The following is a 27,205-nucleotide window of genomic DNA, read 5'->3' on the forward strand; positions in this document are numbered from 1 at the left end:
GTTTTGTCTGCGTTGCAACCCGCCCTTAGACACAGGCAAAACCCGCCGTTCAACAAACCGACAACCCGCCCTACAACACAGACAAAAATTGGACCTAGAGCACACTGTAAACCCGCCCGCAACAGCGAGGCATAATATGACAAATACGGTATCCCTCCACTGTTTGCATACCAGTCAATTGTGCCCGCCTAAAAAAGCCTCCTGTGATGTGCACAATCGCTATGGTGAAGTCATGCCAGCCGATTGGTGTAAGGTACCTGTGGTAGGTAATGTCTGAAGTGGAGCTTGTGTGCTGAGGGTTCAGGCAAAAACGTAGTCAGGCAGGTCAGGTCGGCAACGGATCAGGCAAAGCGGTACTTGATCGAAATCCAGAGAGTGGTAAGGCAGGCAGAGGTCATACAATTGATGGGCAGAGTGGCGACAATTGATGGGCACAGTGGTAACAATTGATGGCACAGTGGCTGCGTTTGATGGCATGGCACAGTGGTGACAATTAATGGGCACAGTGGCGACAATTGATGGCACAGTGGCTGCGTTTGATGGCATGGCACAGTGGTGACAATTGATGGGCACAGTGGCTGCGTTTGATGGCATGGCACAGTGGCGACAATTGATGGGCACAGTGGCTGCATTTGATGCGCACAGTGGCTGCATTTGATGGGCACAGTGGCTGCATTTGATGGGCACAGTGGCTGCATTTGATGGGCACAGTGAGGCTGCAATTTTTTTTTTTTTCGTTTGTTTGCGCCCCCCAAAAAATTTGAGCACCAGCCACCACTGGGGTGGATTCAGTAAGCAATTGCGTCTGCGTAACCATAGTTACGCAGCGCAATTGCTTAGTTGCGCCGGCGTAACGACTTCTCTGTATTCAGAAAGCTCGTTACGCCGACTGAAGCCTAAGATACGACTGGCATAAGGCTCTTATGCCGTCGTATCGTAGGCTGCATTCTTACGATGGCCGCTAGGTGGCGTTCCCGTAGTGGTCAGCGTAGAGTATGCAAATTGCATACTAACGCCGATTCACAACCGTACGCGTGCCCTGCGTACGCAGTTTACGTCGTTTGCGTTCGTCGGGTTCCGCGTAAGGCTGCTCCTGCTATTAGCAGGGGCAGCCAATGCTAAGTATACCCGTCGTTGCCGCGTCGCGATGTTTGAAAATTACGTCAATTGCGTAAGTGAATCGTGAATGGCGCTGGACGCCATTTACGTTCACGTTAAAGCAAATGACGTCCTTGCGACGTCATTTGCCGCAATGCACGTCGGGAAAGTTTCCAGACGGAGCATGCGCACTACGTTCTACGCCTAATTTAAATGATCCACGCCCCCTACGGGATCATTTAAATTACGCGCGCTTACGCCGGCCATTTTTACGGAGCGCCCACGCAAATTACGGAGCTACTGCTTCGTGAATGAAGCGTAGCGCAGGTAATTTACGGAGGCGCAGCGTTAAAACGTTACGCTGCGCCTCCGTAAGAGGGCGCAAGTCGTACCTGAATCCACCCTACTGTTTTTTGTTTTTTGCTCCATCCGCACAGAATGAAGTACATGCATTTTCACTTGGGAGGGGGGGGGGGGTGAATTGCTACATGAATCAGCAAAAAGCTCTTCTAAAGATAAGTCTTTTTTTCTCACCAGCGCACACCTCGCAGACGCTCCGGATTGTTTTTACATTGCAGCACACGTGTGTTTGTCCTCCTCATTTTCACCGGGTGATGCAAAAAAAAAAAAGCTCATTAAAATGTCGTTGCTCAACAACTAATACCTCCTGGGCGATTTCCAATCCCCATCTCGTCCTTGTGGGAGGAATTCTATAATTAATGTTGACAGTTTTTCTCTTCTGGAGAATTTGAAATTGCTCTGACGACTGTGACTTCTATTTGACACATTTTCTGGGATTGCTGGGGACGTTTTTCTGACATTTGACTATTTTTATATGCAATTAACAATGCCTTTCTTTTTCGCTTTTCGGGATCCAGGGTTTTGGCTTTCGATGTGTCACTCAGGAGAGACGCCGCGCGCCGCCAATTAGCCGATAAACCACAAAGCTCCGTGTTATTTTAGGGGATTAAAAAGTCATTTTATTAATAAACTCGGTGAAATGTGTGCAATCAGAACTATCCAAATGTCTGAGCGGCCAATCGGTGACTCCGCTGAGCAGTGAACCCGCCTCTGGCCAGGCCCAGGTATGCTGCAACGTCCGGGGACAACTCGAAGGATCGCAAAGGATCGAAAGCGTCCGCTTAGGTTTTAATTTAAGATACTGAAGATGGAAATAAGTATATACAATTTTTGGATAGAAAAGGAAATAATTAAATCTGACCTCTGGCCCATCAATTGCAGCCACTGTGCCATCACATACGGTCACTGTGCCCATCAATTGCAGCCACTGTGCCCATCAATTGCAGCCACTGTGCTCATCAATTGCAGCAACTGTGCCATCAATTGCAGCCACTGTGCCCATTAAATGCAGCCACTGTGCTCATCAATTGCAGCAACTGTGCCATCAATTGCAGCCACTGTGCCCATCAATTGCAGCAACTGTGCCCCATCAATTGCAGCAACTGTGCCCCATCAATTGCAGCCATTGTGCCCATCAAATGCAGCCATTGTGCCCATCACATACAGCCACTGTGCCCATCAAATGCAGCCACTGTGCCCATTAAATGCAGCCACTGTGCCCATCAAATGCAGCCACTGTGCCCATTAAATGCAGCCACTGTGCCCATCAAATGCAGCCATTGTGCCATCACATACGGTCACTGTGCCCATCAATTGCAGCCACTGTGCCATCAAATGCAGCCACTGTGCCCATCAAATGCAGCCACTGTGCCCATCAAATGCAGCCATTGTGCCATCACATACGGTCACTGTGCCCATCAATTGCAGCCACTGTGCCATCAAATGCAGCCACTGTGCTCATCAATTGCAGCCACCGTGCCATCAATTGCAGTCACTGTGCCCATTAAATGCAGCCACTGTGACCCCCCCCGGCGGCATCTAACCAGCAACCCCCCACCCACTCATTGTCTGGCTGGCACTAACCCCATCTTGGTGGCAGGTCAGGCAGAGGGTGACGGCAAGCGGTGGAACGGACAGCGACTACTGCGTCCTCCATGCTTCCGCCGTGCATCTCTTCTTTCCTCCTGCTAGGCGTCCAATAGGATCCCCTGTCCTTTCAGCCAATCAGGTGACGGGTATTACAGTATCTCACAAAAGTGAGTACACCCCTCACATTTGTGTAAAACTTTTCTTGTATCTTTTCATGTGACAACACTGAAGAAATGACACTTTGCTACAATGTTGTGTAGTGAGTGTACAGCTTGTATAACAGTGTAACTTTGCTGTCCCCTCAAAATAACTCAACACACAGCCATTAATGTCTAAACCGCTGGCAACAAAAGTGAGTACACCCCTAAGCAGGAAGGCCGAACTGCACCTGCCGACAAGCATTTTGGCATATCTGGGTAGACTTCGGGCCAGATTCTCAGAAGAGTTACGACGGAGTATCTCGGGAAACTCCGTCGTATCTCTGTTTTTTGACCCGGGTATCTATGCGAGTGATTCCTAGAATCATTTTCGCATAGATACGGCCAAGATCCGACAGGTGTAAGTGACTTACACTGTCGGATCTTAAATGTAATTCGCCGCTGGCCGCTAGGTGGCGTTTACGTTCAGGTCTCATTTGACTATGCAAATGAGCCTGATACGCCGATTCCCGAACGAATTTGCGTCGCGTAGTCGTCGCTTACGTCGTTTCCGTAGGCGTAAGGTTACCCCTGCTATATGAGGGGTAACCTTACGCCAGTCCGCCGTATGCCATGTTAAGTATGGCGTCGGGTCCGCGTCGTCTTTTCCCGTCGGGTACGTCGTTTTCCTAAGTCGTTCTTGAATACGACTTTACGTCAATGACGCACACGTCGGCGTCATTGATGTTTTCCGTCGTGAGTTGGAGCATGCGCACTGGGCTATTTTTAGCCCGGCGCATGCGCAGTTCGATCGGCGAGGGGGCGCGCTTAATTTGAATGCTAGCCGCCCCCTTCGAATTACACGGCCATACGCTGGGCCATTTACACTACGCCGCCCCAAACTACGGAGCAAGTGTTTGGGGAATACGGCACTTGCTCCTGTAAGTTGCGGTGGCGTAGTGTAAATGGCTTACACTACGCCAACGCAGATTCTTACAGAACCTGGCCCTTCATCATTACCGTCCCCCAAAGATGAAACAAGTCTGCAGCAACCACCAAAAATAAAAAGCGTATGGTGGAGTTTGCCCAAACGTTTTATCGTCCATACAATGCCACTTGATTGAATGCGACGCATATAATGGGAAATATTAATTTGTAGTGTTATTGGCTCTCGGAGGGGGAAAAGGCCTTTAGGCTAATAGCTGGGATGGGGAAATCTAAGGAAACAGTAAATGAATATTAAATACATTTCAGCCATGTCTATTTGGCGAGATGCGCCCTGAAGGAGTACGGCTCGCGGTACGGCGTCAGACTTGTCAGGTGCTGCTTCTCCTAATGTGCTCTGTCAATGACAAAAGTGATTTTGTTAAGGTTTGCTCGTGGGCAGTGTTTGCGTGAAGCGTGCGCAACAAGCCTTCTATGTGCCCGGGGGGGGGAGCCGGGCTTGTTTTCTGACAGTGCAAGGTGTGCGTGCGCGAGGAGAGATCGACGACAACAAATCCTCTGAAAAAAAAAGGGGCTTTTTAGCATTTCAAACCCCCCTGCCGTCTCTTCAAACATTGGAAACAGTTTTCTTTGCAATTTAAATTTCCACTTCATTTCATAAAAAGGAATGCGGCAATGAAGCAGATTTCTTAACCACTTCAATACCGGGCACTTTCAGCCACTCCTGCCCAGGACAATTTTCAGCTTTCAGCGCTGCCACACTTTGAATGACAATTGCACGGTCATGCTACTCTGTACCCAAACAAGGGGGCAGATCCACAGAGCAAGTACGCCGGCGTATCTACTGATACGCCGGCGTACTTTCAAATTTCCCACGTCGTATCTTTAGTTTGAATCCTCAAACCAAGATACGACGGCATCTGGGTTCGATCCGACAGGCGTGCGGCTTCTTACGCCTTCGGATCGCAGATGCAATACTTCGGCGTCCGCTGGGTGGAGTTCGCGTCGTTTTCCGCGTCGGGTACGCAAATTAGCTTTTTCCGACGATCCACGAACGTATGCGCGGCCGTCGCATTCTTTTACGTCGTCTGTAGTCGGCTTTTTCCGGCGTATAGTTAAAGCTGCTATTTTGCGGCGTATAGATAGACTTGCCATTTAAAGTATGGCCGTCGTTTCCGCGTCGAAATTTGAATTTTTTTTTTTTTTGCGTAAGTCGTCCGTGAATAGGGATGGACGTAAGTCACGTCTAAGTTAAAAAAAATGACATCGTTGCGACGTCATTTAGCGCAAAGCACGGCGGGAAATTTCGGGACGACGCATGCGCAGTTCATTCGGCGCGGGGACGCGCTTCATTTAAATGAAACACGCCCCCAAACCGCCCAACTTCAAATCCGCCGTCAGAAATACACTACGTAACATACGGCGCGGACTCGCCGAGGATTTGAAAATGCGCCAGGTAAGGTACGGCGGCGTAGTGTATCTCTGAAACGCTGCGCCGTTCTACATCTATGTGGATCTGGCCCTACATTTTTATAATTTTCTTCACACAACTAGAGCTTTCTTTTGGTGGTATTTGATCACCTCTGGAGTTTTTATTTTTTGCTAAACAAACTAAAAAATATTCTCCGTGGGTAAGTAGATAAAGGAAGAAATGGCTGCACATCGATTGAAATCCCAAATGTCGTTTATTGATCACCAAGGTGACATCAAAGGACACCAACACACAGGTCTTGTAGACGCATTTCACACAGTACAGTTGAGCTGAATCATTACTGTTCTCGCTCCAACGTTCGCGGCGATACCTCACATGTGTGGTTTGAATGCCGTTTACATATGGGGGTGCGACTTGATTCTGCGTGCGAGCGTGCGAGCTCGCGTGGACGTGGGTGCTTTAACCTTTTTTTTTTTATTGTTTATTTTATTTTTAGTGCCACACCCCATGGCAGACGGACAGCAGCGATCAGTCCCCGCCCCCCCACAGGAGACTGACCAACGGTGGCGATCAGTCCGAACAACCCCCCCCCCCCCCCGGACGGCGGCGATCAGTGGCCTTACCTTAGGAGGCCAACGCCGATGCTGCTCCTTTCTCCAGAGAAGAGCCAGGGGCCATTGCTTCTCCTTGCGGCTGAATAGGAAGTCGGCCCTTTTGAGACCCGATTGGCCAGGAGTCCTAAGACTTTCCAGCCAATTGGGTCTCAGGAGTCGCTTCTTGATTGGCCAGGACGGGAATCAGAAAGACAATAGCAAATATTAATTTGCTAATATCACACAACTGGTTGGGTTCAGGGTGCGGTTCTCTGCGCCCCAAGCCCAACCTCTTTGAAGCCAATTAGAGCCTCAGGTTCTGATCATGTGCTTCAAAAAAAAAAGAGGAAACCCATTAAAATCCATGCGTCCGGCGCCCTGCATGTAGATTAGGGGCTGGGTGCATAGATTAGGGGGGCGGCGCCCCTGTGCCTGTGATGGATGGGCCACCACTGGTTTGCAGCAAAGGAAACCTGGGACCTCTAGAGTTCTTGGCCCATCTCCGTAATCAGGAGCTCTGGTGAAGACCAACTGCCACCGCGTAGGGTGACCACATTTCCAAACTGCCATTCAGGGACACCCTGCCCCCCCCCCCCTCACCTTCCCCAAAAAAAGATGGGGGGGCGGGGGAAATGTAGTCTTGGGGTTGATGGGGAATTTGGCGGCAGGCTGTCAGGTGAATGTGCCGCTTGCCACCCGTAGCCTGCCACCAGATGCAGTGCTGCTGTCACTCCCTCTGCATGAGCCGCGTGCATTGAAGGAAAGGAGGGGAGTCGCTATCTGGAAGATCACACCAGTCCCTGCTGCTTGCCGCTGGGTGCCGGAGGAAGTGCCGAGGTGGGTGGGGACAGCAGTGCTGCACTTTGGCGCAGGCCTCGCTCCCGGTCTAACTGTCTGAGAGTAAATTGTCACTAGTTGCAAGACGCCAGGCAGCGCCGGCCCTAGCAACCTGTTCCGGAAATGTAGTTATTAGTTAGTAGGGGGTGGCTGTGTCCTCTATTTCGTTCCGGGACATTGTATTGTCCCAGAATGAAGGTGCCCGGGACAGACATGTCAATTGCGGGACAGTCCCGGGCAATCCGGGACACGTGGGCACCCTACCACCGAGCCCTGTGTGAGTAACCTACCTTTCCTGCAAGGGGAAGCCATGAAAGCCAGTAACTCCATTGCACTTCTCCGCAATGACAAAAATTTCAGACATTTTCTGAATTTCAAGTGAATTTCAGGCAAATGAAAACTCTCAATTTTGCTCACCTCTATTTGATAACGGCGTGACCTAAAGATAAAAAAGCAGATTCTGTTCTCCACTTGCATTTCTCATTGCACAATTTAAAAAAAAATAAACCTCGCAGTCACCTTTCCTTAGTGAGGAGGAGGATGACCCAATCAAATTTGGTCACCTTGAGGGTACAGCTAATGAAAGCGGTCATATCATAAATAAAACATGTACATTCAAAGGCCGAATATGTGAATCGCAGAGAGCCGTCTTCCGAAAGAGGTGCCAAAAAGATAATGGAAGTTGTTTAAGATGTGCTCTCCTGCTTTTCCTTTCTGAATTTCAATCACACCTCGTACCCCCCCTACAGAGCCGCAGGGGCTGCAGCGATAGCACGGCGATAATCCACAAAGAGATAGCGGAACGCATCTGCATAGTCGGAGAGCGGAATTTCATGCCTTGTTAACCAGCTCAGCCCACATGGATATCAAGTCAAGAAGACTTAGAAGAAGAAGGTTGGTCTAATGACTGAGCCGCCAAGGTGGAAGCAAAGGGGCTACCATGGGTCCAGATGAGGAAACCGAGAATGCTCCTGTGATGTCAGCACTGTGTTCATAATTAAGTGTAATTCATAGTAATGTTATTCAACTTTTCTAACTTTTTTCTGCCATCAGAGTAGTTTGGTGTTATTATAAAGACACTGTCCCAGATTCAAGAAGCAATTGCGCCCGTGTAACCATGAGTTACACGGCGCAATTGCTTACTTGCTCCGGTGTAACGAGTGCTCCTGATTCAGGAACCTCGTTACACCGGCTGCAGCCTAAAATCTGCGCGGCATAAGGCTCTTATGCCTCGCAGATTTTAGGCTGCATTCTTGCGGGGGCCGCTAGGGGGCGCTCCCATTGTGTATCAGCGTGTAGTATGCAAATTGCATACTACCACTGATTCACAATCTTGCGCGGGCCCCGCGCAAGCCAGGTACGGAGTTTCCTTACGGCTACTTTAGCGCAAGGCTGCCCTTTCTAATAGCAGGGGCAGCCTGTGCTAAAGTATACCGCCGCTCCCACGTTGCGACGTTCAAATGTTACGTCGTTTGCGTAAGTGCTTCGTGAATGGCGCTGGACGCCATTCACGTTCACTTTGAAGCAAATGACGTCCTTGCGACGTCATTTGCCGCAATGCACGTCGGGAAAGTTTCCCGACGGAGCATGCGCTGTACGCTCGGCGCGGGAGCGCACCTAATTTAAATGATTCCCGCCCCCGGCGGGATCATTTAAGTTGCGCACGCTTACGCCGGGCAAATTTGCCGGCGCGCCCTCGCAAGTCACGGAGCTACTGCTCCGTGAATCGAGGGCAGCGCAAAATATTTGCGTGGGCGCAGGGCAAAATCATTGCCCTGTGCCCACGCAAATAAAGCGCAAGCTATGCTGAATCTGGGCCACTGTAATACTCTGGGGGGGGGGGGGTTATATAAATTTGTAAGGTGGCTTTACGCAAATACTGTCACTTTACCCTAAATGAACATGGCAGCAGTGTCTCTTTAATGACCAGTCCAACTGATCACCAATGTAAGGAACATTCTTCTCACTGATCACCAATGTAAGGAACATTCTTCTCACTGATCACCAATGTAAGGAACATTCTTCCCACTGATCACCAATGTAAGGAACATTCTTCCCACTGATCACCAATGTAAGGAACATTCTTCTCACTGATCACCAATGTAAGGGACATTCTTCTCACTGATCACCAATGTAAGAGACATTCTTCCCACTGATCACTAATGTAAGGGACATTCTTCTCACTGATCACCAATGTAAGGGACATTCTTCCCACTGATCACCAATGTAAGGGACATTCTTCCCACTGATCACCAATGTAAGGGACATTCTTCCCACTGATCACCAATGTAAGGGACATTCTTCCCACTGATCACCAATGTAAGGAACATTCTTCCCACTGATCACCAATGTAAGGAACATTCTTCCCACTGATCACCAATGTAAGGGACATTCTTCTCACTGATCACCAATGTAAGGGACATTCTTCCCACTGATCACCAATGTAAGGAACATTCTTCCCACTGATCACCAATGTAAGGGACATTCTTCTCACTGATCACCAATGTAAGGAACATTCTTCTCACTGATCACCAATGTAATGGACATTCTTCCCACTGATCACCAATGTAAGGGACATTCTTCTCACTGATCACCAATGTAAGGGACATTCTTCCCACTGATCACCAATATAAGGGACATTCTTCTCACTGATCACCAATGTAAGGAACATTCTTCTCACTGATCACCAATGTAAGGGACATTCTTCTCACTGATCACCAATATAAGGGACATTCTTCTCACTGATCACCAATGTAAGGGACATTCTTCCCACTGATCACCAATATAAGGGACATTCTTCTCACTGATCACCAATGTAAGGGACATTCTTCCCACTGATCACCAATGTAAGGAACATTCTTCCCACTGATCACCAATGTAAGGAACATTCTTCTCACTGATCACCAATATAAGGGACATTCTTCTCACTGATCACCAATGTAAGGGACATTCTTCCCACTGATCACCAATATAAGGGACATTCTTCTCACTGATCACCAATGTAAGGGACATTCTTCCCACTGATCACCAATGTAAGGGACATTCTTCCCACTGATCACCAATGTAAGGGACATTCTTCCCACTGATCACCAATGTAAGGAACATTCTTCTCACTGATCACCAATGTAAGGAACATTCTTCTCACTGATCACCAATGTAAGGGACATTCTTCTCACTGATCACCAATGTAAGGGACATTCTTCCCACTGATCACCAATGTAAGGAACATTCTTCCCACTGATCACCAATGTAAGGGACATTCTTCCCACTGATCACCAATGTAAGGGACATTCTTCCCACTGATCACCAATGTAAGGGACATTCTTCCCACTGATCACCAATGTAAGGGACATTCTTCCCACTGATCACCAATGTAGGGACATTCTTCCCACTGATCACCAATGTAAGGAACATTCTTCCCACTGATCACCAATGTAAGGAACATTCTTCCCACTGATCACCAATGTAAGGGACATTCTTCTCACTGATCACCAATGTAAGGGACATTCTTCCCACTGATCACCAATGTAAGGAACATTCTTCCCACTGATCACCAATGTAAGGGACATTCTTCTCACTGATCACCAATGTAAGGAACATTCTTCTCACTGATCACCAATGTAATGGACATTCTTCCCACTGATCACCAATGTAAGGGACATTCTTCTCACTGATCACCAATGTAAGGGACATTCTTCCCACTGATCACCAATATAAGGGACATTCTTCTCACTGATCACCAATGTAAGGAACATTCTTCTCACTGATCACCAATGTAAGGGACATTCTTCTCACTGATCACCAATATAAGGGACATTCTTCTCACTGATCACCAATGTAAGGGACATTCTTCCCACTGATCACCAATATAAGGGACATTCTTCTCACTGATCACCAATGTAAGGGACATTCTTCCCACTGATCACCAATGTAAGGAACATTCTTCCCACTGATCACCAATGTAAGGAACATTCTTCTCACTGATCACCAATATAAGGGACATTCTTCTCACTGATCACCAATGTAAGGGACATTCTTCCCACTGATCACCAATATAAGGGACATTCTTCTCACTGATCACCAATGTAAGGGACATTCTTCCCACTGATCACCAATGTAAGGGACATTCTTCCCACTGATCACCAATGTAAGGGACATTCTTCCCACTGATCACCAATGTAAGGAACATTCTTCCCACTGATCACCAATGTAAGGAACATTCTTCTCACTGATCACCAATGTAAGGAACATTCTTCCCACTGATCACCAATGTAAGGAACATTCTTCCCACTGATCACCAATGTAAGGGACATTCTTCCCACTGATCACCAATGTAAGGAACATTCTTCCCACTGATCACCAATGTAAGGAACATTCTTCTCACTGATCACCAATGTAATGGACATTCTTCCCACTGATCACCAATGTAAGGGACATTCTTCTCACTGATCACCAATGTAAGGGACATTCTTCCCACTGATCACCAATATAAGGGACATTCTTCTCACTGATCACCAATGTAAGGGACATTCTTCCCACTGATCACCAATGTAAGGAACATTCTTCTCACTGATCACCAATGTAAGGGACATTCTTCTCACTGATCACCAATGTAAGGGACATTCTTCCCACTGATCACCAATGTAAGGAACATTCTTCTCACTGATCACCAATGTAAGGAACATTCTTCTCACTGATCACCAATGTAAGGGACATTCTTCCCACTGATCACCAATGTAAGGAACATTCTTCCCACTGATCACCAATGTAAGGGACATTCTTCCCCCTGATCACCAATGTAAGGGACATTCTTCCCACTGATCACCAATGTAAGGAACATTCTTCCCACTGATCACCAATGTAAGGAGCATTTTTCCCACTGATCACCAATGTAAGGAACATTCTCCCCACTGATCACCAATATAAGGGACATTCTTCTCACTGATCACCAATGTAAGGGACATTCTTCCCACTGATCACCAATGTAAAGAACATTCTTCCCACTGATCACCAATATAAGGGACATTCTTCTCACTGATCACCAATGTAAGGGACATTCTTCCCACTGATCACCAATGTAAGGGACATTCTTCCCACTGATCACCAATGTAAGGGACATTCTTCCCACTGATCACCAATGTAAGGAACATTCTTCTCACTGATCACCAATGTAAGGGACATTCTTCTCACTGATCACCAATGTAAGGAACATTCTTCTCACTGATCACCAATGTAAGGAACATTCTTCCCACTGATCACCAATGTAAGGAACATTCTTCCCACTGATCACCAATGTAAGGAACATTCTTCCCACTGATCACCAATGTAAGGAACATTCTTCTCACTGATCACCAATGTAAGGAACATTCTTCCCACTGATCACCAATGTAAGGAACATTCTTCCCACTGATCACCAATGTAAGGGACATTCTTCCCACTGATCACCAATGTAAGGAACATTCTTCCCACTGATCACCAATGTAAGGAACATTCTTCTCACTGATCACCAATGTAATGGACATTCTTCCCACTGATCACCAATGTAAGGGACATTCTTCTCACTGATCACCAATGTAAGGGACATTCTTCCCACTGATCACCAATATAAGGGACATTCTTCTCACTGATCACCAATGTAAGGGACATTCTTCCCACTGATCACCAATGTAAGGAACATTCTTCTCACTGATCACCAATGTAAGGGACATTCTTCTCACTGATCACCAATGTAAGGGACATTCTTCCCACTGATCACCAATGTAAGGGACATTCTTCCCACTGATCACCAATGTAAGGAACATTCTTCTCACTGATCACCAATGTAAGGGACATTCTTCTCACTGATCACCAATGTAAGGGACATTCTTCCCACTGATCACCAATGTAAGGGACATTCTTCCCACTGATCACCAATGTAAGGAACATTCTTCCCACTGATCACCAATGTAAGGAACATTCTTCTCACTGATCACCAATGTAAGGGACTTTGGGCCAGATTCTCAGCAGAGTTACGACGGAGTATCTCAGGAAACTCCTTCGTATCTCTGTTTTTGGCCCCGGGTATCTATGCGAGTGATTCCTAGATACGGCCAAGATCCGACAGGTGTAAGTCACTTACACTGTCGGATCTTAAATTTAATTCGCCGCCGGCTGCTAGGTGGCGTTTACGTTCAGGTCTCATTTGACTATGCAAATGAGCCTGATACGCCGATTCCCGAACAAATTTGCGTTGCGTAGTCGTCGCGTACGTTGTTTCCTTAAGCGTAAGGTTACCCCTGCTATATGAGGGGTAACCTTACGCCAGTCCGCCGTATGCCATGTTAAGTATGGCGTCAGGTCCGCGTCGTCTTTTCCCGTCGGGTACGTCGTTTTACTAAGTCGTTCTTGAATACGACTTTACGTCAATGACGCACACGTCGGCGTCATTGACGTTTTCCGTCGTGAGCTGGAGCATGCGCACTGGGCTATTTTTCAGCCCGGCGCATGCGCAGTTCGATCGATGCCGGGTCGCGCTTAATTTAAATACAAGCCGCCCCCTTTGAATTACGCGGGGATACGCCGGGCCATTTACACTACGCCGCCGCAAATTACAGGGCAAGTGCTTGAGGAATACGGCACTTGCTCCAGTAAGTTGCGGTGGCGTAGTGTAAATGGCTTACGCTACGCCGTCGCCAACGTGCAATCTACCAGAATCTTGCCCTTTCTTTCTAATGACCCCTGATTAATTAATTTTAGCATAGGTTCCCTGATATCTAAAAATGATTTCAAGGGTTCCTTTGGGTTAAAAAGGTTGAGAAATGCTGAACTTGTGTCATCCTCCTGGTCCCTCATCTATAGCTTGAAGAAGAGCGATGATTGATGTCACTTGTCTCCTCCTGCAATACGTTATTGAAGAGAAAGCAGAGAAGCTGATGAAATAAAGGTTTTGCCATTTAGGGAACCTTCACTGAAGAAGGAATAAAGATTTTTTTGAAGAAAAAAAACATGTTTTCTGCAAAAGCAGCCAATAGATTTTTGTAGGAAAATGGCAGATTATCTGTAAAAAGAGCTGAGAGGTCTTTCAAGGTGTGAAGAGAAGGTCTTACCCGGCACAAGCAATGCGTTTTGCCCCATTGACTGCGAGTTCTTATTCCCCGAGAGTCCGAAACTAATCTCAGCCTCACCCCGGATATTGCTGAGCTCAGCCCACGAGGAACACTCTGCGGGGATTTCAAACTCCGGCACAGCAAGAAAAATCATTGTTGCCGATTCAGGAAGCAGCATTAGAAAAGGATTAGCCGGTTTAGACGCGGATATCTCCGCAATGTGCCGGATCCAACATTCCGCGGATATAGGAAGATCAGCGCAAATTCTCAGGAGCTTTCTTTATGTCTGGAAAGAAGGCTTATTAAAGACCAACGCTGTATTCCCCGGGAACGCTGTATTCCCCGGGACCGCTGTATTCCACAGGAACGCTGTATTCCCCGGGAACGCTGTATTCCACGGGACCGCTGTATTCCACAGGAACGCTGTATTCCCCGGGAACGCTGTATTCCCCGGGACCGCTGTATTCCCCGGGACCGCTGTATTCCCCGGGAACGCTGTATTCCCCGGGAACGCTGTATTCCCCAGGAACGCTGTATTCCACAGGAACGCTGTATTCCCCGGGACCGCTGTATTCCCCGGGACCGCTGTATTCCCCGGGAACGCTGTATTCCCCGGGAACGCTGTATTCCCCAGGAACGCTGTATTCCACAGGAACGCTGTATTCCCCGGGAACGCTGTATTCCCCAGGAACGCTGTATTCCACGGGAACGCTGTATTCCCCGGGAACGCTGTATTCCCCGGGACCGCTGTATTCCCCGGGACCGCTGTATTCCCCGGGAACGCTGTATTCCCCGGGAATGCTGTATTCCCCAGAATACTTGTAATCCAAAGTACTTGCATAGCGACTTTCCCCATTGAAGTCAATGGAAACGAAGATAATTCATTCAGCATTGACTTCTATGGCATGCAATACCGCCAGAGGTAATGTGGCCAGAGGTGGGGGGGGGGCAGAGAGATTTAGAAACCGTTCAGCTGCATTTGGAAAACCCTCGGAAAGGCTCGGGAACACTTGGGAACAGATTATTTCCGAGTATTTCCGAAACGGCTCCGCACCTCTGGCCAAATGCGGTACTGCACACCGCAGAGGCTTGAATCCTGCGAGACAACACTCGCAAATCGAGTCGGCATTTTTTTTTTATAATTGCTCGTATCGCGAAACGCTCGTCAACCGCGTTACTCGCAATCCAAGGTTCCACTGTATACAGGATTTATAGAGCGGCAACAGTTTGCGCAGCACTTTACATGAGGGCAGACAGTAGAGTTACAACACCAATCAATACGGGAGGAATCAGAGGGCCGGCTCCTTGGGGTTTTTTAGGAGAAACGCTTGGAGACGTCCGCACAACCATGCTTTTATTCAGCATTTGAAACGCATGTGAAAGCCGGGGCTGCGCCAATAAAACAATACAAGGGCCCGGATTCAGAGAGCAATTTGCGCCTGCGTAACCATAGTTACACAGCGCAATTGCTGACTTGCTCCGGCGTTACGAATGCTCCTGATTCAGGAACATCGTAACGCCGACTGCAGCCTAAAATCTGTGTGGCATAAGGCTCTTATGCCACGCATATTTTAGGCTGCATTCTTGCGATGACCGCTAGGGGGCGCTCCCATTGTGCTCAGTGTATAGTATGCAAATTGCATACTAACACCGATTCACAATGTTGCGCGAGCCCTGCGTACGTAAGTTACAGAGTTTCCGTACGGCGTCTTTAGCGTAAGGCTGCCCCTTCTAATAGTAGGGGCAGCCAATGCTAAAGTATACCCGCCGTTCCCGCGTCGTGAAATTTGAATATCACGTCGTTTGCGTAAGTTATTCGTGAATGGCGCTGGACGCCATTCACGTTCACTTTGAAGCAAATGACGTCCTTGCGACGTCATTTGCCGCAACGCACGTCGGGAAAGTTTCCCGACGGCGCATGCGCTTTACGATCAGCGCGGGAACGGGCCGAATTTAAATGATTCCCGCCCCCTGCGGGATCATTTAAATTGCGTGCGCTTACGCCGGGCAATTTTGCCGGAGCGCCCTCGCAATTTACGGAGCTACTGCTCCGTGAATCGAGGGCAGCGGCGCAAATTTGCGGGGGCGCAGGGCAAAATCGTTGCCCTGTGCCTCCGTAATTTATGCGCAATTCTTACTGAATCTGGGCCAAGGTTTAGTATGAGATCTGATTGCGGACAGTCAATGATAAAAATCCAGCCCTGGTTCCAAAACTATTCCTGTAAGCTCGGTATTGAGCTGTGTTGCTTGGCGCTGTAATTCTTAGGAGCGAAGGAAGAATAATATTATCTACGATAGGGCATGTCCCTCTTACCAGGACGCTGCGCTAGTGTCTGCGGCGGGGAGAAGGGCAGACGGCGCCGAGCCTGGCGACTAAAGACAAGACGGATTCGTATTATCAATTAAGACTCGGCAGAAGAAGAAGAAGCTTTCATATGTGCCACACCGGGTGACGGACGCTCTCGCCATCTCACTATTGACCGGGCTTAATTGCTCTTTGGTGTTAGTTGATTAATGCGTTAAGTGCTGTAAATTGTCTCCTTTTATCGGCCTGGGAGAAAAAAACGCAAAGCAAGAGCTTTATTTTTATTTATTTTTATTTAAAAAAAAAAAAACTGTTTGACTCTAGCAGCACCTTTGTCTTTGGGGGTTATAATTCACGCCAACTTTTTCTAGCTGGTGCTAAGTGATAATAACTAAAATCCCAGAGCTCCAAGAACTGTCTTTTTTTACTTAAACTGACTTAAAATAACAAGGAACAAAAATAAAAATACATTAATAAAATGGACCCCCGGGTCTATTCTGACACTTTTCACATAAGTGTAAAATCAACATCCCTTCTGATGGGCAGTGACAGGTCCTCTTTACTGAGACATCCGGGGTATATTAAACCCCAGATCTCTCCTCTGCCCTCCAGTATCCACCACAGGGTGTCTCCCAGCAGTCGACAGTTTCTAGTAATTAGTTACCACATGATGCTGGTTGCTGGGAGGGTGCTTAAAGCGGAGGTAGACCGGGCCCCCCACCAGTAAAAGAGCTGTAAGAAGATAGTGGAGAAGCCCAGCAGAAGGACATCGGAGAAGAGGGAAGAAGGCCATGAGGAAAACCGGGCCCCCCGCTAGTAAAAGAGCTGCAAGAAGATAGTGGAGAAGCCCGGCAGAAGGACATCGGAGAAGAGGGAAGAAGGTGATGAGGAAGATCAGGCCCCCCGCTAGTAAAAGAGCCGTAAGAAGATAGTAGAGAAGCCCAGCAGAAGGACATCGGAGAGGAGAGAAGAAGGCCATGAGGAAAACCGGGCCCCCCCGCTAGTAAAAGAGCTGCAAGAAGATAGTGGAGAAGCCCGGCAGAAGGACATCGGAGAAGAGGGAAGAAGGCCATGAGGAAGACCGGGCCCCCCCGCTAGTAAAAGAGCTGCAAGAAGATAGTGGAGAAGCCCAGCAGAAGGACATCGGAGAGGAGAGAAGAAGGCGATGAGGAAGACCGGGCCCCCCCGCTAGTAAAAGAGCTGCAAGAAGATAGTGGAGAAGCCCGGCAGAAGGACATCGGAGAAGAGGGAAGAAGGCCATGAGGAAGACTGGGCCCCCCGCTAGTAAAGGAGCTGCAAGAAGATAGTGGAGAAGCCCGGCAGAAGGACATCGGAGAAGAGGGAAGAAGGCCATGAGGAAGACTGGGCCCCCCGCTAGTAAAGGAGCTGCAAGAAGATAGTGGAGAAGCCCGGCAGAAGGACATCGGAGAAGAGGGAAGAAGGTGATGAGGAAGATCAGGCCCCCCGCTAGTAAAAGAGCCGTAAGAAGATAGTAGAGAAGCCCAGCAGAAGGACATCGGAGAGGAGAGAAGAAGGCGATGAGGAAGACCCGGCCCCCCGCTAGTAAAAGAGCTGGAAGAAGATATCGTGCCGGCAGAAGGACACCGGAGAAGAGGGAAGAAGGCGACGAGGAAGACCCGGCCCCCCGCTAGTAAAAGAGCTGGAAGAAGATATCGTGCCCGGCAGAAGGACACCGGAGAAGAGGGAAGAAGGCGACGAGGAAGACCCGGCCCCCCGCTAGTAAAAGAGCTGCAAGAAGATAGTGGAGAAGCCCGGCAGAAGGACATCGGAGAAGAGGGAAGAAGGCCATGAGGAAGACCGGGCCCCCCCGCTAGTAAAAGAGCTGTAAGAAGATAGTGGAGAAGCCCGGCAGAAGGACATCGGAGAAGAGGGAAGAAGGCCATGAGGAAAATCGGGCCCCCCACTAGTAAAAGAGCTGCAAGAAGATAGTGGAGAAGCCCAGCAGAAGGACATCGGACTATAGGGAAGAAGGCCATGAGGAAGATCGGGCCCCCCGCTAGTAAAAGAGCCGTAAGAAGATAGCGGAGAAGCCTGGCAAAAGGACACCGGATAAAAGGGAAGAAGGCGACGAGGAAGACCGGGCCCCCCGCTAGTAAAAGAGCTGCAAGAAGATAGTGGAGAAGCCTGGCAAAAGGACATTGGAGAAGAGGGAAGAAGGCGATGAGGAAGACCGGGCCCCCCCGCTAGTAAAAGAGCTTTAAGAAGATAGTGGAGAAGCCCGACAAAGGGAAGAAAGCACCGGAGAGCAGAAGAAGAGACCCCCGAAGTCGGAAGAAGACCCCCTGAGCTGCCTAATAAATGACTTTTAAAACCTATATAGTGTGTTTTTTTTTCCTCTAGGTTAATAGGTTGGGGTACGATATACCCCATACTCATTCAGCTAGGGTGGGGGGCCCCCTTATTAAAGGGGGCTCCCGGATTCCGATGAGCTCCCTGCCCGCAAACCCCGACAACCAACGGCCAGGGTTGTCGGGAAGAGGCCCTTGTCCCCATCAACACAAGGACACGGTGCCCACCCCCCCCCATGTTGAGGGCATGCAGCCTGGTACGGTTCAGGAGGGCGGGGGCTCGCGTGTCCCCACCCCCTTTCCTGGCTGACCGGGCTGCGTGCTCGGATATGGGTCTGGTATGAATTTAGGGGGGACCCCCCCCCCATTCATCATTTTCCTTCCACTTCACAATTATGTGCCACTTTGTGTTGGTCTATCACATAAAATCCTAATAAAAAACATTCATGTTTTTGGTTGTAACATGACAAAATGTGGAAAATTTCAAGGGGTATTAATACTTTTTCAAGGCACTGTAAGTCAGCAGTAAAAAAATAAATAAAAAACATGTCTCCTCCTCTGCCAGGCAGGGCTGTGCTGTGTGGCCTAGCTGTGTAAATCCCAGGACCGGATGGAAAGATCCTCATATATGTATTTTATTGGTATATTTAAATCGTGTATAGTAGTAATAATAATAGTAAAAATTAATTTGCCTAGAGTGCAACTTTAATAACACGCCAATATTTGACTGACGACAGATACCAGTGAGCTCTGAAGAAGCTGCAGACGTCCCCTCCAGGAAGAGACGCTTTTGGCAGAGAGTCGGGTTCAAATGAAGCGTTAATCTGTAAAAATTAAATATAATATTCAGAGTGTCGGGGGGGGGGGGGGGGGGCATGGGTTGGCCCTGGGCTGTGATTGGTGTTGGTACCCGTTAAATACAACAATTTAAAGTCAGGAGGGAACCTGTAAAATTCCTATTGGGGGGATTTGGGGAAGAAGTAAATGGATTGGGCAGGCTTACTGCTTGGTGCTGACCTTTAACCTGCTTATAATTTCATTCCCCTCCCCCCACCCATCAACAAGGTAATGAAATGTTCAAATAAATATTCTCTGTGTTCATTACATTTCTTCCTGATGTCATCACTGGGTCTCTGTGCTTTTCTATGCAATGCAGGCTAAAGACGAATTAATACAATATGTTATGTTTGCATGCCTTGAGTGACTTTTAGCAGAGCTTAAAGCTGCTTTAATTTTGCCTTCCCTAGCCCCACCCCATCAATTTGCCGGTGACATTTTTGGATAAAATCTTTGTATTTCCATTCTTCCTTTTTTAGACCTGGTGATGATATCATGTATGTCAGTGGACGACACTATCAAGCACCCCCCCCCTATGCGTCTGCCGGTTGGGCCGGCACTTGCCTGGATGGATAGTTCCAGATAGATGGGGGGTGTCACCCAGCGCGGTGGGGTCCAGGCAGCAGCTCCATGCTAGCGGGTGCAGGGCCTGGGGAGCGGCTCCAGGCTAGCGGGTGCGGGGTCCGGGCAGCGGCTCCAGGCTAGCGGGTGCGGGGTCCGGGCAGCGGCTCCAGGCTAGCGGGTGCGGGGTCCGGGCAGCGGCTCCAGGCTAGCGGGTGCGGGGTCTGGGCACGGCTCCATGCTAGCGGGTGTGGGGTCCGGGCAGCGGCTCCAGGCTAGCGGGTGCGGGGTCCGGGCAGCGGCTCCAGGCTAGCGGGTGCGGGGTTCGGGCAGCGGCTCCAGGCTAGCGGGTGCGGGGTCTGGGCACGGCTCCATGCTAGCGGGTGTGGGGTCCGGGCAGCGGCTCCAGGCTAGCAGGTGCAGGGACTGGGCAGCGGCTCCAGGCTAGCGGGTGCGGGCTCTGGGCAGCGGCTCCAGGCTAGCGGGTGCGGGGTCTGGGCAGCGGCTCCAGGCTAGCGGGGTCCGGGCAGCAGCTCCAGGCTAGCGGGTGCGGGGTCTGGGCATCGGCTCCAGGCTAGCGGGTGCGGGGTCTGGGCAGCGGCTCCAGGCTAGCGGGTGCGGGGTCCGGGCAGCGGCTCCAGGCTAGCGGGGTCCGGGCAGCAGCTCCAGGCTAGCGGGTGCGGGGTCTGGGCAGCGGCACTAGGCTAGCAGGTGCAGGGACTGGGCAGTGGCTCCAGGCTAGCGGGTGTGGGGTCTGGGCAGCGGCTCCAGGCTAGCAGGTGCAGGGACTGGGCAGTGACTCCAGGCTAGCGGGTGCGGGGCCTGGGCAGCGGCAAGAGGCTAGCGGGTGCGGGGTCCAGGCAGCGGCTTCAGGCTAGAGGGTGCAAGGTCCAGGCAGCGGCTCCAAGCTAGCGGGTGTGTGGCCTGAGCAGCGGCACCAGGCTAGCGGGTGCGGGGTCTGGGCAGAGGCACCAGGCTAGCGGGTGCAGGGTCTGGGCAGCGGCTTCAGGCTAGAGGGTGCAAGGTCCAGGCAGCAGCTCCATGCTAGCGGGTGCGGGGCCTGGGCAGCGGCTCCAGGCTAGTGGATGCAGGGTCTGAGCAGCGGCAACAGGCTAGCAGGTGCGGGGTCTGGGCAGCGGCACTAGGCTAGCGGGTGCGGGGTCTGGGCAGAGGCACCAGGCTAGCGGGTGCGGGGTCTGGGCAGTGGCACCAGGCTAGCGGGTGCGGGGTCTGGGCAGCGGCACCAGGCTAGCGGGTGCAGGGACTGGGCAGTGGCACCAGGCTAGCGGGGTCCGGGCAGCGGCTCCAGGCTAGCGGGTGCGGGGTCTGGGCAGCAGCACTAGGCTAGCAGGTGCAGGGACTGGGCAGGGACTCCAGGCTAGCGGGTGCGGGGTCTGGGCAGCGGGAAGAGGCTAGCAGGTGCAGGGACTGGGCAGTGACTCCCGGCTAGCAGGTGCAGGGTCTGGGCAGCGGCTCCAGGCTAGCGGGTGCGGGGTCTGGGCAGCGGCATTAGGCTAGCAGGTGCAGGGACTGGGCAGGGACTCCAGGCTAGCGGGTGGCACTGCGCTGACAAGCCATTCACCTCTGCAGCTAGGGGTTCGGATCCCGGTCTCGGCTGCATGTGAATTGAGTTTGGTGGTCTCAGCCCGGCTCCCGATGGGTGTGCTATGCGAGGTAAGCCTGCGCTTAGTATGCCCACCCCCCTCCCACAAAAACCACCACACTTACACGCACTCGAAATTGGGTTAACATGCACGCACTTTGACCACGCGGTCTCTAAAAAGAGAGGCGAAGAACTAACGGGGCTGGTTGAGCGGGCTAGATCCTCTCACTCCCTTGTAGGGAGTCCCTCTGCCCCGTTGGGCTTCAAAGCGTAGCAGGTAGGGTGGGCTGTGTGGGTGGACCCCCTCACACACCCGGCATTGCCACCCGGGGCATGGAGAAAGGTGGCAGATTGCCTCTGGGGGAGGCCTGCCTACTCCCAACTCCTGCAGTCCGGCTCCTCTCTCGAGTACACGCACAAAATACACTTAAAACAAAAAAAAATGAAAGAAAAAAAAAATAATGGCATCTCCGTGGGTCTGCTAAAGGGCAGCATGTTTGCGGGCATGGCGGGAATTTTTGCGCCCGTTCCACGACACACGTAGATGTGAACCAAGCTTTATTGTCTCTGGAAATTAGACAAAAAGGGCAAAAATTGTCATAAAACACGTCTCGTCTGTTATTTAATGTGGAGGCATGTGTGTCCTTTCCTGGAAATTTAGACAAAAATATTACAAGCTCTCTTTCTTGGCCAAAAAAAAAATGGAATAAAATGAAATCTTACACAGGCCTGTGGGGAGGGTGAGTGCAATGGGGGGGGGGGGGATTCTCATGGAGAGAGAGGTGGGAGGGAAAGAAGGAGTGAAAGAATCAGACTGACTAAGCTGTAAACCTCAGTGCAACCCAGAGACTCGGCTCTCGCGCTGCAAGCGTCCTTCTCTCCTGCGGAGATCCTTCACAGGCAAATCCACAACCCAACAGGATGTGTAGTAAGGAGACGACTTGTATGGAATGGGACTAACGCTGGACAGTGCCATGAGATCCAGATCTGGGGGTCCGAGTTGCCTTGGAGGGAAGGGGGCACTCTCAAGTTGGTGAGACCCAAGTTGGTGAGACCCAAATCTTCTTCAGTTTTCTACTTCTAGGACAGGGTGGACTTTTTTTTGGAACTTCTGCTTGAAGATGAGTTGCTGGAATTGAAGGCGATTTTTCTGGGAAATATGGAACTTGAGTTACAAAGACGTAGTCCTATGGTGACACACTGAAGGCAGGACAAGAATGAATGGGACATCCGTGTCGAAGAACGCTGGGTCACTCCGGACAAACATGGCCATCTCGCTAAGGGCAAGATGTTATGTGCTGCACTTCAGCTCTTGATGCTGGGCAGGGTAAGATCCAAAACCCACAGAGATTCCCAAAACAGAAGAACCTCTAACTAACTCTAAACCTAACACCTACCTCTTGCACTGACACTATTCCTAACTCCTACCCCTAACACTAAATCTAACACCTACCTCTTACACTAACTCTATCCTTAACTCCTATCCCCAACAATAATGCCGCATACACACGGTTGGACTTTTGACCTGGCAAAAATTTCAGAAAAATAGAGATCCTGCTCTCTATCTAAGTCCATCGGAAATTCCGATGGAAAAAGTCAGACGGGGCATTCACACGGTCGGAATATCCGATGAAAAGCTCCCATTGGACTTTTTCCATTGGAAGTTCCGACCGTGTGTACAGGGCATTACTCTAACCCTAACTCCTAACCCAACACTAACCCTAACTTCTACCTCTTATATTAACTCTAACTCCTATCCCCAACACTAACACTAACCCTAACTCCTACCACTACACAAACCCTAACTCCTACCTCTATCACTAACCCTAACTCCTATCCCCAACACTAACACTAACCCTAACTCCTACCACTACACAAACCCTAACTCCTACCTCTATCACTCACCATAACTCCAATGCCCAACACTAACTCTAACCCTAACCCCTACCTCTATCACTAACCATAACTCCTATCCCCAACACTAACTCTAACCCTAACTCCTACCACTACACAAACCCTAACTCCTACCTCTATCACTAACCATAACTCCTATCCCCAACACTAACTCTAACTCCTACCACTACACAAACCCTAACTCCTACCTCTATCACTAACCATAAATCCTATCCCCAACACTAACTCTAACCCTAACTCCTTCCCCTAACACTAACCGTAACCCCTACCCCTCACACCAACCCTAACTCCTACCTCTAACACTAACCCTAACACCTATCCCCAACACCAACTATAACCCTAACTCCTACCCACTAACATTAACTCTATCCCTAACTCCTACCCTCAACACTAACTGCAACCCTAACTCCTACCCCTAACATAACCCTAACTCTTACCACTACACAAACCCTAACTCCTAACTCTATCACTAACCATAACTCCTATCCCCAATGCTAACTTAACCCTAACTCCTACCCCTAACATAACCCTAACTCTTACCACTACATAAACCCTAACTCCTACCTCTATCACTAACCATAACTCCTATGCCCAATGCTAACTTAACCCTAACTCCTACCCCTAACACTAACCGTAACTCCTACCCCTAACACCAACCCTAACTCCCACCTCTAACACTAACCCTAACACCTATCCCCAACATTAACTATAACCCTAACTCCTACCCACTAACATTAACTCCATCCCTAACTCCTACCCTCAACACTAACTGCAACCCTAACTTCTACCCCTAACAATAACCCTAACTCCTACCACTACACAAACCCTAACTCCTACCTCTATCCCTAACCATCACTCCTATCCCTAACTCTAACCCTAACTCCTACCCCTAACCATAACTCCTACCCCTAACACCCACCCTAACTCCTACCTCTAACACCAACTATAAACCTAACTCCTACCCCCTAACATTAACTCTATCCCTAACTCCAACCCTCAACACTAACTGTAACCCTAACTCCTACCCCTAACACTAACCCTAACTCCTACCCCTAACACTAACCCTAACTCTTACCCCTAATACTGACCCTAACTCCTACCTCTAACACTAACCCTAACTCCTATCCCCAACACTAACTCTAAACCTAACACTAAACCTAACACCTACCTCTTACACTAACTCTATCCCTAACTCCTTCACCATACATTAACTCTAAACCTAACACCTACCTCTTACATTAACTCTAAACCTAACACCTACCTCTTACACTAAGTCTATCCCTAAAACTTGAACCTGACAAATTAACACATACCTCTAAAATTAGCATTTTTGATTTTAAGTGTGCTTGTTTTAGTTCTTACTTTAATGTAGCACTGTAGTGAGGAGGCAACTTAAATATATTAATGTGTTTTAATGTTATTACATATGACCTTTAGCCTATTAATCAGTAATGAGAGCCATACTTTTGTAAGTTCCAAAAACAATAGCGCTCTGACATTTACATCCTCAACATAAGACTGAGCTCTTTTACACAATGCTTTAGAGGTCCCCCAACCTGCAAAACCTCCAAAAACAACAGCAATGGGACTTCCATGAGTGAAACATCCATGGCGATGAAAGCTGGGTCACTCTGGCCAAACATGGCCATCTCCATGAGCACCATCTCCATGTTATATACTGAACGTCACCTCTTGAGGTTGTGAAGGGCAAGATGTAAAAAACAGAGAAATCCATAAAGCAGACAGATCTCAGGCCTTAAACCCCTAAATGTAACCCCTAACATTAACTCTAAAGCCAACATCTACCTCTTGCACTAACTCTAACCCTAAATCCTACACCTAACATAAATTTTAACCCTAACTCCTTCCCCTAACATTACATTTTACACTAAATACTACCTCTAACACTAACATTAACCCTATCCGATGCCTAAGACCAACTAACACTAAATGTAACACTATATCCTACCCCTAACACCAACTATAACCCTAACTCATATCCCTAATACTAATTCTAACCCTAACTCCTACCCCTAACAATATCTTCCACCCTAACTACTACCTCTAACACTAACTATAACCCTACATCCTACTCCTAACGCCAACTCTAACTCCTACCCCTAACACTGCCTTCCACTCTACTACCTCTAACATTAACTCTTACTCCTACCCCTAACACCAACTATAACCCTAACTCCTATCCCTAATACTAATTCTAACCCTAACTCCTACCCCTGACAATATCTTCCACCCTAACTACTACCTCTAACGCTAACTATAACCCTACATCCTACTCCTAATGCCAACTCTAACTCCTACCCCTAACACTGCCTTCCACTCTACTACCTCTAACATTAACTCTAACTCCTACCCCTAACACCAACTATAACCCTAACTCCTATCCTTAACACTAATTCTAACCCTAACTCCTACCTCTGACAATATCTTCCACCCTAACTACTACCTCTAACACTAACTATAACCCTACATCCTACTCCTAACGCCAACTCTAACTCCTACCCCCAACACTGCCTTCCACTCTACTACCTCTAACATTAACTCTAACTCCTACCCCTAACACCAACTATAACCCTAACTCCTATCCTTAACACTAATTCTAACCCTAACTCCTACCTCTGACAATATCTTCCACCCCAACTACTACCTCTAACACTAACTATTACCCTACATCCTACTCCTAACGCCAACTCTAACTCCTACCCCTAACACTGCCTTCCACTCTACTACCCCAAACATTAACTCTAACTTCTATCCCTAACACTATCTTTAACCCTAACTACTACCTCTAACACTAATTATACGCTACATGCTATTCCTAAAACCAACTATAACCCAAACTGCTACCTCCTAACACTAACTCCAACCCTAACTACTACCTCTAACACTAACTCTAGCTGTATATTGTACTCCTAACACCAACTCTAACTCCTACCCCTAACACAGTGGTTCTCAACTTGGGGGTCAAATAATGATTTGCCAGGGGTCACCAGGGGTCCTGGGCTGTTCCTGAAGCCTGCACCTCTTTTTCAGCCACCCAGCAGGGCAGTCCCTGGAGCCCACGGCCGCCCACTCAGCCTCTTTGCAGCTGCCCATTCAGTTCATGACATGGCTGGGGGGGGGGGGGCAGAGACTAGCGGTCAGCTGACTGGTGAGGAATGTGAAGTGGGAGGGGCTGGGGGAGACCCTATCTCCTGATTTCGGTAGAGGTGTCACTGCTACGAGACACCACAAAGTCGGAGGGGAGAAGAAATTAGGATAGAGAGATAAAAGGGAAAGAAAGGAGAACAAAGGGTGGTACATACTAAAATGTACCATAAGGGATTTTAATACTTTACAAATGTAAGGGTTAGGGGCGCAAATTACTTGTTTTGCCTTGGGTGCTGACAGCCCACGCTACGGAAATCTTTACTGTTAGGGGTCCCCACAACTTGGAATTTTTTTTTAAAGGGTCACGGCATTTGGAGGGTTGAGAAATACTGCCCTAACATGAACTGTAACTTGAACTTGTAGACCCCTATCACTATCCCAAACATTGATATCCACATTTAACACCAACTTAAAGCGGGAGTTCACCCCGA

General features: G+C 49.1%; 1 long non-coding RNA gene across 1 annotated transcript in view; it reads left to right on the forward strand.

The window, feature by feature from the left end:
• The first annotated feature begins 22,518 nt into the window (after positions 1-22,518).
• LOC120920502 overlaps positions 22,519-27,205 on the forward strand; it is a 39,368-nt gene continuing 34,681 nt past the window's right edge. The window contains exon 1 of the long non-coding RNA XR_005744729.1: positions 22,519-23,019. This is a non-coding gene — a long non-coding RNA (uncharacterized LOC120920502). The remainder of the gene's footprint in view (positions 23,020-27,205) is intronic.

The sequence above is a fragment of the Rana temporaria genome, chromosome 13 (genome assembly GCF_905171775.1).
Source record: "Rana temporaria chromosome 13, aRanTem1.1, whole genome shotgun sequence".
In the NCBI taxonomy this organism is placed as follows: domain Eukaryota; kingdom Metazoa; phylum Chordata; class Amphibia; order Anura; family Ranidae; genus Rana; species Rana temporaria.